Genomic DNA, 10000 nt, shown 5'->3' with positions numbered 1-10000 from the left:
TATTGCTTGCCTGGCGATTTCCTTTTCGCTGCTCGCGTCGTCTTGGCCTTTCCCCCATCGGTATTTCCTTGCTCGGGCTTCGATGAGGAGGTCGATCGGGATAGCTCCGGCGATGACTTGGAGGGCCTCTGTTGACGTTGTCCTGTATGCCTTTGTCACTCGGAGGAGTGCCATCCTCTGCGATCTTATTAGTCTGCTCTTCGCCTTACCTTTCAGCAGGTCGCTCCAGCCGGCTGCGGCGTATGTGGTTATCGGTTCGTACAGCCCTTTGTACAGGGTACGCATGGCCGCGTGTCCGAGTCCCCACTTCGCCTTGGCCACTCTCGCGAGGCTGTTGAATAGTTTCTGGCACTTTTTTGTCGTCTCGTGTACATGCCTGTTTATTTTCAGGCCGCTTTCTAGGTACACTCCCAGGTATTTTATAGCCTGTTTCATTTTTATGCTTCTGCCATCGATCTTGATGATCGGTGGTCTCTCCGCATCCAGCTTGCCCTTGACGAGCATCATTTCCGTTTTCTCCGCCGACAGCGTGAGTTTCTTCCTGTCGCACCAGGTAGCAACGCGTGTGACTATATCTTGTCCCTTCTCTTGCAGTTCGGTTCTCGCGTTTCCTGCGACCAGGATCACTATGTCGTCCGCGTACGCGATCGGTTCGCACTCTGTCGCGCTTGTCGTGAGTTCGGCTAGCAGGTCGTCGAATACTAGGTTCCAGAAGCTTGGACCCAGTACCGACCCCTGCGGGCAACCCTTCGTAACGGGCTTGCTGACCATATCATTTTTCCCCGCGATTCGCACGGCTCTATCCGAAAAGTAGCTTCTCGTCAGTCGATATAGATTGGCGGGGCAGTCTCTTCTCTTCAACTCGTGCATCACGTTGGGCCACCACACGTTATCGAATGCTCCTGATATGTCGAGCGCGATTGCGAGTACGTACTTTTCCTCACTCATTCGCTCGACTATCTCGCGGAATTTCGTGATCGCATCCACTGTGGATCTACCGGGGCGAAAGCCGTACTGCCTGTCCGACGTTAGGGCGTGGTCGTGGAATATAGTTGTCATCCTGGCAGCCATCAGCCTTTCCAGTAACTTGCCCACCATCGATAGTAGGCAAATCGGCCTGTAAGACTTCGGGCTACTCTTATCCCGTTCTGGTCCCTTCGGGATAGTGATGACGTTCCCCAATTTCCAAACCTTCGGGAAGACTCCCCAGGTGAGGCAGCTATTCATGAGCCTGAGGAGTTCCTGATGGATTCCACCCCAGGCGCGTTGGATTACTTCGGCCTCGACTAGGTCAGGTCCAGGGCATTTCCCCTTCGTTAGTCGTTTTACGGCGCCACTGAGTTCCTCGTAGCGGAACTCTGGGGTGTCCTCGACGTTCGGGGGGGTTGTACTGTCGCGTCTGATCGCTGTCTGCTCCGGCGTGTCCGTTTCTTCCTCGTCGTCGGGTAGTAGGGCGGACAGCATCGCCGCCGCAGTGGTTCGCCAGTTGGAGGTTTCCCCTTGTGGCGTCCGCAGAGTCGACACTGTTTCTTCCCTCCTTAGCTTGCCCGTGGCCGTTCGGTAGGCAATACCCCAGGGTTCTGCGTTGCCCTCCTTGGTTATAAATTCTCTCCAGCTGCGTATCTTGGTCCTGGTGATTGCTTTTACGTACTCCTTTCTGATTTCTCTATACCGCAGCTTCTCCTGCTCCCTCGTTGCGGGGTCCCTGGTCCCCTGATATTTCCTCCTTGCCCGGTAGACTTCCCTCTTTGCTCGTGTGAGCTCAGGCGTCCACCATGGCACCGATCTGTGATACCATTTTTTCCTCGGAATGGCGGCATCGCAGGCTCTTCTGAGGACTTCCTGCATCTGCTCGGCCATTCGTTCAACCTCGTTCGGCTGCCGGGGGTTTGTCTCTCGGAGTGTCGCCTTTTCCTCTATGATCACTCTTTGAAAGACCTCCCAGTTGGCGTGCCGAGTGTTGTATCTTCTTTCCTGAAGCTGCGGCGGAGTACTCCCCTCGTTAAAATCGAGACGCGTCTCCAGTATTCTGTGATCGCTGGAGGTTCCGTCCTCGTGTACTCTCCATTCCTTCACGAGCGGTATTGCTTCCGGAGTCGCCATAGTCAGGTCTATGTTCGATAGTAGATAGGGACAATTAGTTTGAGCGTATAAGGGCTCGGCTTGGGGCCGACCGCGCCATTCCTGGAGTGTAAGACTCATACTGGCTTCGCTCTTTGGATGTTCGGTATTTATTATCCACTTCCTGACGGCCACTGCCCGGGGAACGGCGCGCGGGTGGTCGGCGCGCGACTTGGAAAAACCCTGCCCTCTCCTTTCGGGTCTTTGGACAAGTTGAACCTACCCTTTCGGGCGGCAGCTCGCTTAGCCGGCGCGGCGAGATGCGCGCACCGCGCCGCGCCGTTACCAGCGGGGGCCACGAGGAGGCGGAGCTGCCAGCGTGTTGCTCGGTCCCAGCAGGTTGGCTTTCCAGCCGATTATTCCCTGCACCGTCACAGTACTCATTTGCATGAGTACCGCCTGCACCGACGGTCGCAGGGGGTCTTTCCTAGATCTTCCTTGCCTTGTCCTTTTTCCGTGTTCTTTTGTTTTGTGCTGTTTCTTGCTCTTTTATATTTTATATTTATATTTCGTTCCCTGTTTAGAGTCCGATGCCGTTGGTCTCTGCGCGTCTCAGCGTCGCGGGTTCTTCTTCTTCCTCCTCTTCTTCTTCTTTCCCCCTGCGCTGTTCAGTCGGTCTCCGTGCCAGCCTTGTACTCCGTCTTGGAGGCCCGTCTGTCGGTTCAGTCAGCTGTGTTGCTCCTGTCCCCGAGTATCGCCCATGTGGCGAGGGTCCCTCTGTTTCCCACAGAATTCTCCTTCTCTTCTCCTCCTTTGCCCGCAGGACGCTCCTTGTGAACTGGAGGAAGTGGGGGTATACGTCCTTCGTTATAAACTCCCACTTTTCTTCTGGCCAGTCTAACTTTAGTTCGCGTATCGCGTTCCGCAGTGTTTGACGGTCTTCTTCGAAGAGAGGACATTCCTCGAGGATATGGTGGGGGGTTTCCTCACTGCCGCAGTCGCACGTGTCCACTTCGCTCAAGCCGAACGTCTTGAGTTTGCTGTTAAAGTCCCCATGACCGCTGATGAACTGTGTCATATAGTGGTCGGGTCTTACCCAGCGATTCTCAAGCCTGTCCTTAATGCTGTCGAAGTACGCATAAGTCGTCCTCCCCTTGCTCGTGGTCTGCCAGCGTTCCTGCCACTTCTCTATTGCTTGCCTGGCGATTTCCTTTTCGCTGCTCGCGTCGTCTTGGCCTTTCCCCCATCGGTATTTCCGTGCTCGGGCTTCGATGAGGAGGTCGATCGGGATAGCTCCGGCGATGACTTGGAGGGCCTCTGTTGACGTTGTCCTGTATGCCTTTGTCACTCGGAGGAGTGCCATCCTCTGCGATCTTATTAGTCTGCTCTTCGCCTTACCTTTCAGCAGGTCGCTCCAGCCGGCTGCGGCGTATGTGGTTATCGGTTCGTACAGCCCTTTGTACAGGGTACGCATGGCCGCGTGTCCGAGTCCCCACTTCGCCTTGGCCACTCTCGCGAGGCTGTTGAATAGTTTCTGGCACTTTTTTGTCGTCTCGTGTACATGCCTGTTTATTTTCAGGCCGCTTTCTAGGTACACTCCCAGGTATTTTATAGCCTGTTTCATTTTTATGCTTCTGCCATCGATCTTGATGATCGGTGGTCTCTCCGCATCCAGCTTGCCCTTGACGAGCATCATTTCCGTTTTCTCCGCCGACAGCGTGAGTTTCTTCCTGTCGCACCAGGTAGCAACGCGTGTGACTATATCTTGTCCCTTCTCTTGCAGTTCGGTTCTCGCGTTTCCTGCGACCAGGATCACTATGTCGTCCGCGTACGCGATCGGTTCGCACTCTGTCGCGCTTGTCGTGAGTTCGGCTAGCAGGTCGTCGAATATTAGGTTCCAGAAGCTTGGACCCAGTACCGACCCCTGCGGGCAACCCTTCGTAACGGGCTTGCTGACCATATCATTTTTCCCCGCGATTCGCACGGCTCTATCCGAAAAGTAGCTTCTCGTCAGTCGATATAGATTGGCGGGGCAGTCTCTTCTCTTCAACTCGTGCATCACGTTGGGCCACCACACGTTATCGAATGCTCCTGATATGTCGAGCGCGATTGCGAGTACGTACTTTTCCTCACTCATTCGCTCGACTATCTCGCGGAATTTCGTGATCGCATCCACTGTGGATCTACCGGGGCGAAAGCCGTACTGCCTGTCCGACGTTAGGGCGTGGTCGTGGAATATAGTTGTCATCCTGGCAGCCATCAGCCTTTCCAGTAACTTGCCCACCATCGATAGTAGGCAAATCGGCCTGTAAGACTTCGGGCTACTCTTATCCCGTTCTGGTCCCTTCGGGATAGTGATGACGTTCCCCAATTTCCAAACCTTCGGGAAGACTCCCCAGGTGAGGCAGCTATTCATGAGCCTGAGGAGTTCCTGATGGATTCCACCCCAGGCGCGTTGGATTACTTCGGCCTCGACTAGGTCAGGTCCAGGGCATTTCCCCTTCGTTAGTCGTTTTACGGCGCCACTGAGTTCCTCGTAGCGGAACTCTGGGGTGTCCTCGACGTTCGGGGGGGTTGTACTGTCGCGTCTGATCGCTGTCTGCTCCGGCGTGTCCGTTTCTTCCTCGTCGTCGGGTAGTAGGGCGGACAGCATCGCCGCCGCAGTGGTTCGCCAGTTGGAGGTTTCCCCTTGTGGCGTCCGCAGAGTCGACACTGTTTCTTCCCTCCTTAGCTTGCCCGTGGCCGTTCGGTAGGCAATACCCCAGGGTTCTGCGTTGCCCTCCTTGGTTATAAATTCTCTCCAGCTGCGTATCTTGGTCCTGGTGATTGCTTTTACGTACTCCTTTCTGATTTCTCTATACCGCAGCTTCTCCTGCTCCCTCGTTGCGGGGTCCCTGGTCCCCTGATATTTCCTCCTTGCCCGGTAGACTTCCCTCTTTGCTCGTGTGAGCTCAGGCGTCCACCATGGCACCGATCTGTGATACCATTTTTTCCTCGGAATGGCGGCATCGCAGGCTCTTCTGAGGACTTCCTGCATCTGCTCGGCCATTCGTTCAACCTCGTTCGGCTGCCGGGGGTTTGTCTCTCGGAGTGTCGCCTTTTCCTCTATGATCACTCTTTGAAAGACCTCCCAGTTGGCGTGCCGAGTGTTGTATCTTCTTTCCTGAAGCTGCGGCGGAGTACTCCCCTCGTTAAAATCGAGACGCGTCTCCAGTATTCTGTGATCGCTGGAGGTTCCGTCCTCGTGTACTCTCCATTCCTTCACGAGCGGTATTGCTTCCGGAGTCGCCATAGTCAGGTCTATGTTCGATAGTAGATAGGGACAATTAGTTTGAGCGTATAAGGGCTCGGCTTGGGGCCGACCGCGCCATTCCTGGAGTGTAAGACTCATACTGGCTTCGCTCTTTGGATGTTCGGTATTTATTATCCACTTCCTGACGGCCACTGCCCGGGGAACGGCGCGCGGGTGGTCGGCGCGCGACTTGGAAAAACCCTGCCCTCTCCTTTCGGGTCTTTGGACAAGTTGAACCTACCCTTTCGGGCGGCAGCTCGCTTAGCCGGCGCGGCGAGATGCGCGCACCGCGCCGCGCCGTTACCAGCGGGGGCCACGAGGAGGCGGAGCTGCCAGCGTGTTGCTCGGTCCCAGCAGGTTGGCTTTCCAGCCGATTATTCCCTGCACCGTCACAGTACTCATTTGCATGAGTACCGCCTGCACCGACGGTCGCAGGGGGTCTTTCCTAGATCTTCCTTGCCTTGTCCTTTTTCCGTGTTCTTTTGTTTTGTGCTGTTTCTTGCTCTTTTATATTTTATATTTATATTTCGTTCCCTGTTTAGAGTCCGATGCCGTTGGTCTCTGCGCGTCTCAGCGTCGCGGGTTCTTCTTCTTCCTCCTCTTCTTCTTCTTTCCCCCTGCGCTGTTCAGTCGGTCTCCGTGCCAGCCTTGTACTCCGTCTTGGAGGCCCGTCTGTCGGTTCAGTCAGCTGTGTTGCTCCTGTCCCCGAGTATCGCCCATGTGGCGAGGGTCCCTCTGTTTCCCACAGAATTCTCCTTCTCTTCTCCTCCTTTGCCCGCAGGACGCTCCTTGTGAACTGGAGGAAGTGGGGGTATACGTCCTTCGTTATAAACTCCCACTTTTCTTCTGGCCAGTCTAACTTTAGTTCGCGTATCGCGTTCCGCAGTGTTTGACGGTCTTCTTCGAAGAGAGGACATTCCTCGAGGATATGGTGGGGGGTTTCCTCACTGCCGCAGTCGCACGTGTCCACTTCGCTCAAGCCGAACGTCTTGAGTTTGCTGTTAAAGTCCCCATGACCGCTGATGAACTGTGTCATATAGTGGTCGGGTCTTACCCAGCGATTCTCAAGCCTGTCCTTAATGCTGTCGAAGTACGCATAAGTCGTCCTCCCCTTGCTCGTGGTCTGCCAGCGTTCCTGCCACTTCTCTATTGCTTGCCTGGCGATTTCCTTTTCGCTGCTCGCGTCGTCTTGGCCTTTCCCCCATCGGTATTTCCGTGCTCGGGCTTCGATGAGGAGGTCGATCGGGATAGCTCCGGCGATGACTTGGAGGGCCTCTGTTGACGTTGTCCTGTATGCCTTTGTCACTCGGAGGAGTGCCATCCTCTGCGATCTTATTAGTCTGCTCTTCGCCTTACCTTTCAGCAGGTCGCTCCAGCCGGCTGCGGCGTATGTGGTTATCGGTTCGTACAGCCCTTTGTACAGGGTACGCATGGCCGCGTGTCCGAGTCCCCACTTCGCCTTGGCCACTCTCGCGAGGCTGTTGAATAGTTTCTGGCACTTTTTTGTCGTCTCGTGTACATGCCTGTTTATTTTCAGGCCGCTTTCTAGGTACACTCCCAGGTATTTTATAGCCTGTTTCATTTTTATGCTTCTGCCATCGATCTTGATGATCGGTGGTCTCTCCGCATCCAGCTTGCCCTTGACGAGCATCATTTCCGTTTTCTCCGCCGACAGCGTGAGTTTCTTCCTGTCGCACCAGGTAGCAACGCGTGTGACTATATCTTGTCCCTTCTCTTGCAGTTCGGTTCTCGCCTTTCCTGCGACCAGGATCACTATGTCGTCCGCGTACGCGATCGGTTCGCACTCTGTCGCGCTTGTCGTGAGTTCGGCTAGCAGGTCGTCGAATATTAGGTTCCAGAAGCTTGGACCCAGTACCGACCCCTGCGGGCAACCCTTCGTAACGGGCTTGCTGACCATATCATTTTTCCCCGCGATTCGCACGGCTCTATCCGAAAAGTAGCTTCTCGTCAGTCGATATAGATTGGCGGGGCAGTCTCTTCTCTTCAACTCGTGCATCACGTTGGGCCACCACACGTTATCGAATGCTCCTGATATGTCGAGCGCGATTGCGAGTACGTACTTTTCCTCACTCATTCGCTCGACTATCTCGCGGAATTTCGTGATCGCATCCACTGTGGATCTACCGGGGCGAAAGCCGTACTGCCTGTCCGACGTTAGGGCGTGGTCGTGGAATATAGTTGTCATCCTGGCAGCCATCAGCCTTTCCAGTAACTTGCCCACCATCGATAGTAGGCAAATCGGCCTGTAAGACTTCGGGCTACTCTTATCCCGTTCTGGTCCCTTCGGGATAGTGATGACGTTCCCCAATTTCCAAACCTTCGGGAAGACTCCCCAGGTGAGGCAGCTATTCATGAGCCTGAGGAGTTCCTGATGGATTCCACCCCAGGCGCGTTGGATTACTTCGGCCTCGACTAGGTCAGGTCCAGGACATTTCCCCTTCGTTAGTCGTTTTACGGCGCCACTGAGTTCCTCGTAGCGGAACTCTGGGGTGTCCTCGACGTTCGGGGGGGTTGTACTGTCGCGTCTGATCGCTGTCTGCTCCGGCGTGTCCGTTTCTTCCTCGTCGTCGGGTAGTAGGGCGGACAGCATCGCCGCCGCGGTGGTTCGCCAGTTGGAGGTTTCCCCTTGTGGCGTCCGCAGAGTCGACACTGTTTCTTCCCTCCTTAGCTTGCCCGTGGCCGTTCGGTAGGCAATACCCCAGGGTTCTGCGTTGCCCTCCTTGGTTATAAATTCTCTCCAGCTGCGTATCTTGGTCCTGGTGATTGCTTTTACGTACTCCTTTCTGATTTCTCTATACCGCAGCTTCTCCTGCTCCCTCGTTGCGGGGTCCCTGGTCCCCTGATATTTCCTCCTTGCCCGGTAGACTTCCCTCTTTGCTCGTGTGAGCTCAGGCGTCCACCATGGCACCGATCTGTGATACCATTTTTTCCTCGGAATGGCGGCATCGCAGGCTCTTCTGAGGACTTCCTGCATCTGCTCGGCCATTCGTTCAACCTCGTTCGGCTGCCGGGGGTTTGTCTCTCGGAGTGTCGCCTTTTCCTCTATGATCACTCTTTGAAAGACCTCCCAGTTGGCGTGCCGAGTGTTGTATCTTCTTTCCTGAAGCTGCGGCGGAGTACTCCCCTCGTTAAAATCGAGACGCGTCTCCAGTATTCTGTGATCGCTGGAGGTTCCGTCCTCGTGTACTCTCCATTCCTTCACGAGCGGTATTGCTTCCGGAGTCGCCATAGTCAGGTCTATGTTCGATCGCCCTCTCGTTGTTTCAAATGTGTGTGCCTGTCCTGGTTTGTTGAGGATGTGGAGGTTGTATTGTGCGATGACAGCCTCCAGGGCCTCACCTCTGTCGTCGGTGTCCTTGCTGCACCACAGCGGAGATTTGGCGTTGGAGTCCAGGCCAATAATGGCTTTCTTCCCTCTGAGCCTATTCAGTACTTTGTCTAATTGCTCGAGGCCGACTTCGATATTTTCGGTCGGCGGAAAGTACTGGCTGACGAAGTATACCTCCGTCTCTCCATCGCTTACTTGTACACAAGCGCAATGCGTTGTACATAGTCCGGCAATTTCGAGCGGCGTTAGCTCCTTCGACTTAACTCCTACTGCTGCCATTGGTGGGTCACCCTTCGAACCCCGACAGGCGATCGAGATTCCTGTTCCGAGTCCGGGTATTTTTCCGTCGATGCTGTATGGCTCTTGCATTAGCAAGATTTCGTCGCCATCAGCTACCATCTGTGTCCTGATTTCGTGGGGGACAGTTTTGGAACGCTGCATGTTATGCTGCAGGATCCTTATACCCCTTCTACCCCCGTGTCCTCTTCCATTTTTGCTCGGGGCTTTACTCATACGTAGTTCGGGAGATAATTATTTCTAACGCCTTCTTATACATAGGGCAGTCTGCGTTAGAGGCCGCATGATCGCCTTTTTTCCCTGCCTTCTTGCAGTTGACGCAGCCGGCGTTCTTGTTTTTATTCGTGCACTCTTTAGTGCTATGTCCGCTTTCCGCGCAATGTGCGCAGATCTCATAGCCCAAGCGGCAGTGTTTTGCCACGTGCCCATAGCCTTGGCACTTGTAACAGCGGCTGACGGCTATGTAATCCCGAACCCGGCAAGCATTCCACGAGATGAATATCTTGCCAGTTAGTAGTTTATCTCTTACCTGGGGGGGCACTTCCAGTACCCAGTTAGTTTCCTCGGAGTCCTTGCGGCCTGTTCTGAAGCAGAATTTGATGGCTCCGACGTCTTCATCTGTTAGCCTTTCTTGGTTCTGCTTCTTGATGCAGCCCATTATTTCCTTCTCCGGCATTTCCCGTGGGACATCATATAATATTACCCGGGGCAGCCTCCTCTGCGGCGTGCTGGTTTTTAGGCCGGCTTCCTTTAGCTTGGCGTTCTCCGTGAACGCTTTTAGGCCTTCGGGGAGTAGATAGGGACAGAGGGAATCTCGTTAATCCATTCATGCGCGTCACTAATTAGATGACGAGGCATTTGGCTACCTTAAGAGAGTCATAGTTACTCCCGCCGTTTACCCGCGCTTTTTTGAATTTCTTCACGTTGACATTCAGAGCACTGGGCAGAAATCACATTGCGTCAACACCCTTGGGGGCCATCGCAATGCTTTGTTTTAATTA

The 10000-nt window shown here is 54.5% G+C and overlaps 1 pseudogene; it reads right to left on the bottom strand.

Moving 5' to 3' along the window:
- Window positions 1-9752: 9752 nt before the first annotated feature.
- LOC143303816 (large subunit ribosomal RNA) overlaps window positions 9753-10000 on the bottom strand; it is a 2948-nt pseudogene continuing 2700 nt past the window's right edge.

Source organism: Bombus vancouverensis, chromosome 16 (assembly GCF_051014615.1).
Source record: "Bombus vancouverensis nearcticus chromosome 16, iyBomVanc1_principal, whole genome shotgun sequence".
Taxonomy (NCBI): Eukaryota; Metazoa; Arthropoda; class Insecta; order Hymenoptera; family Apidae; genus Bombus; species Bombus vancouverensis.
Note: the sequence above shows the minus strand (reverse complement) of the source record. Positions and strands in the feature narration are given on the sequence as shown.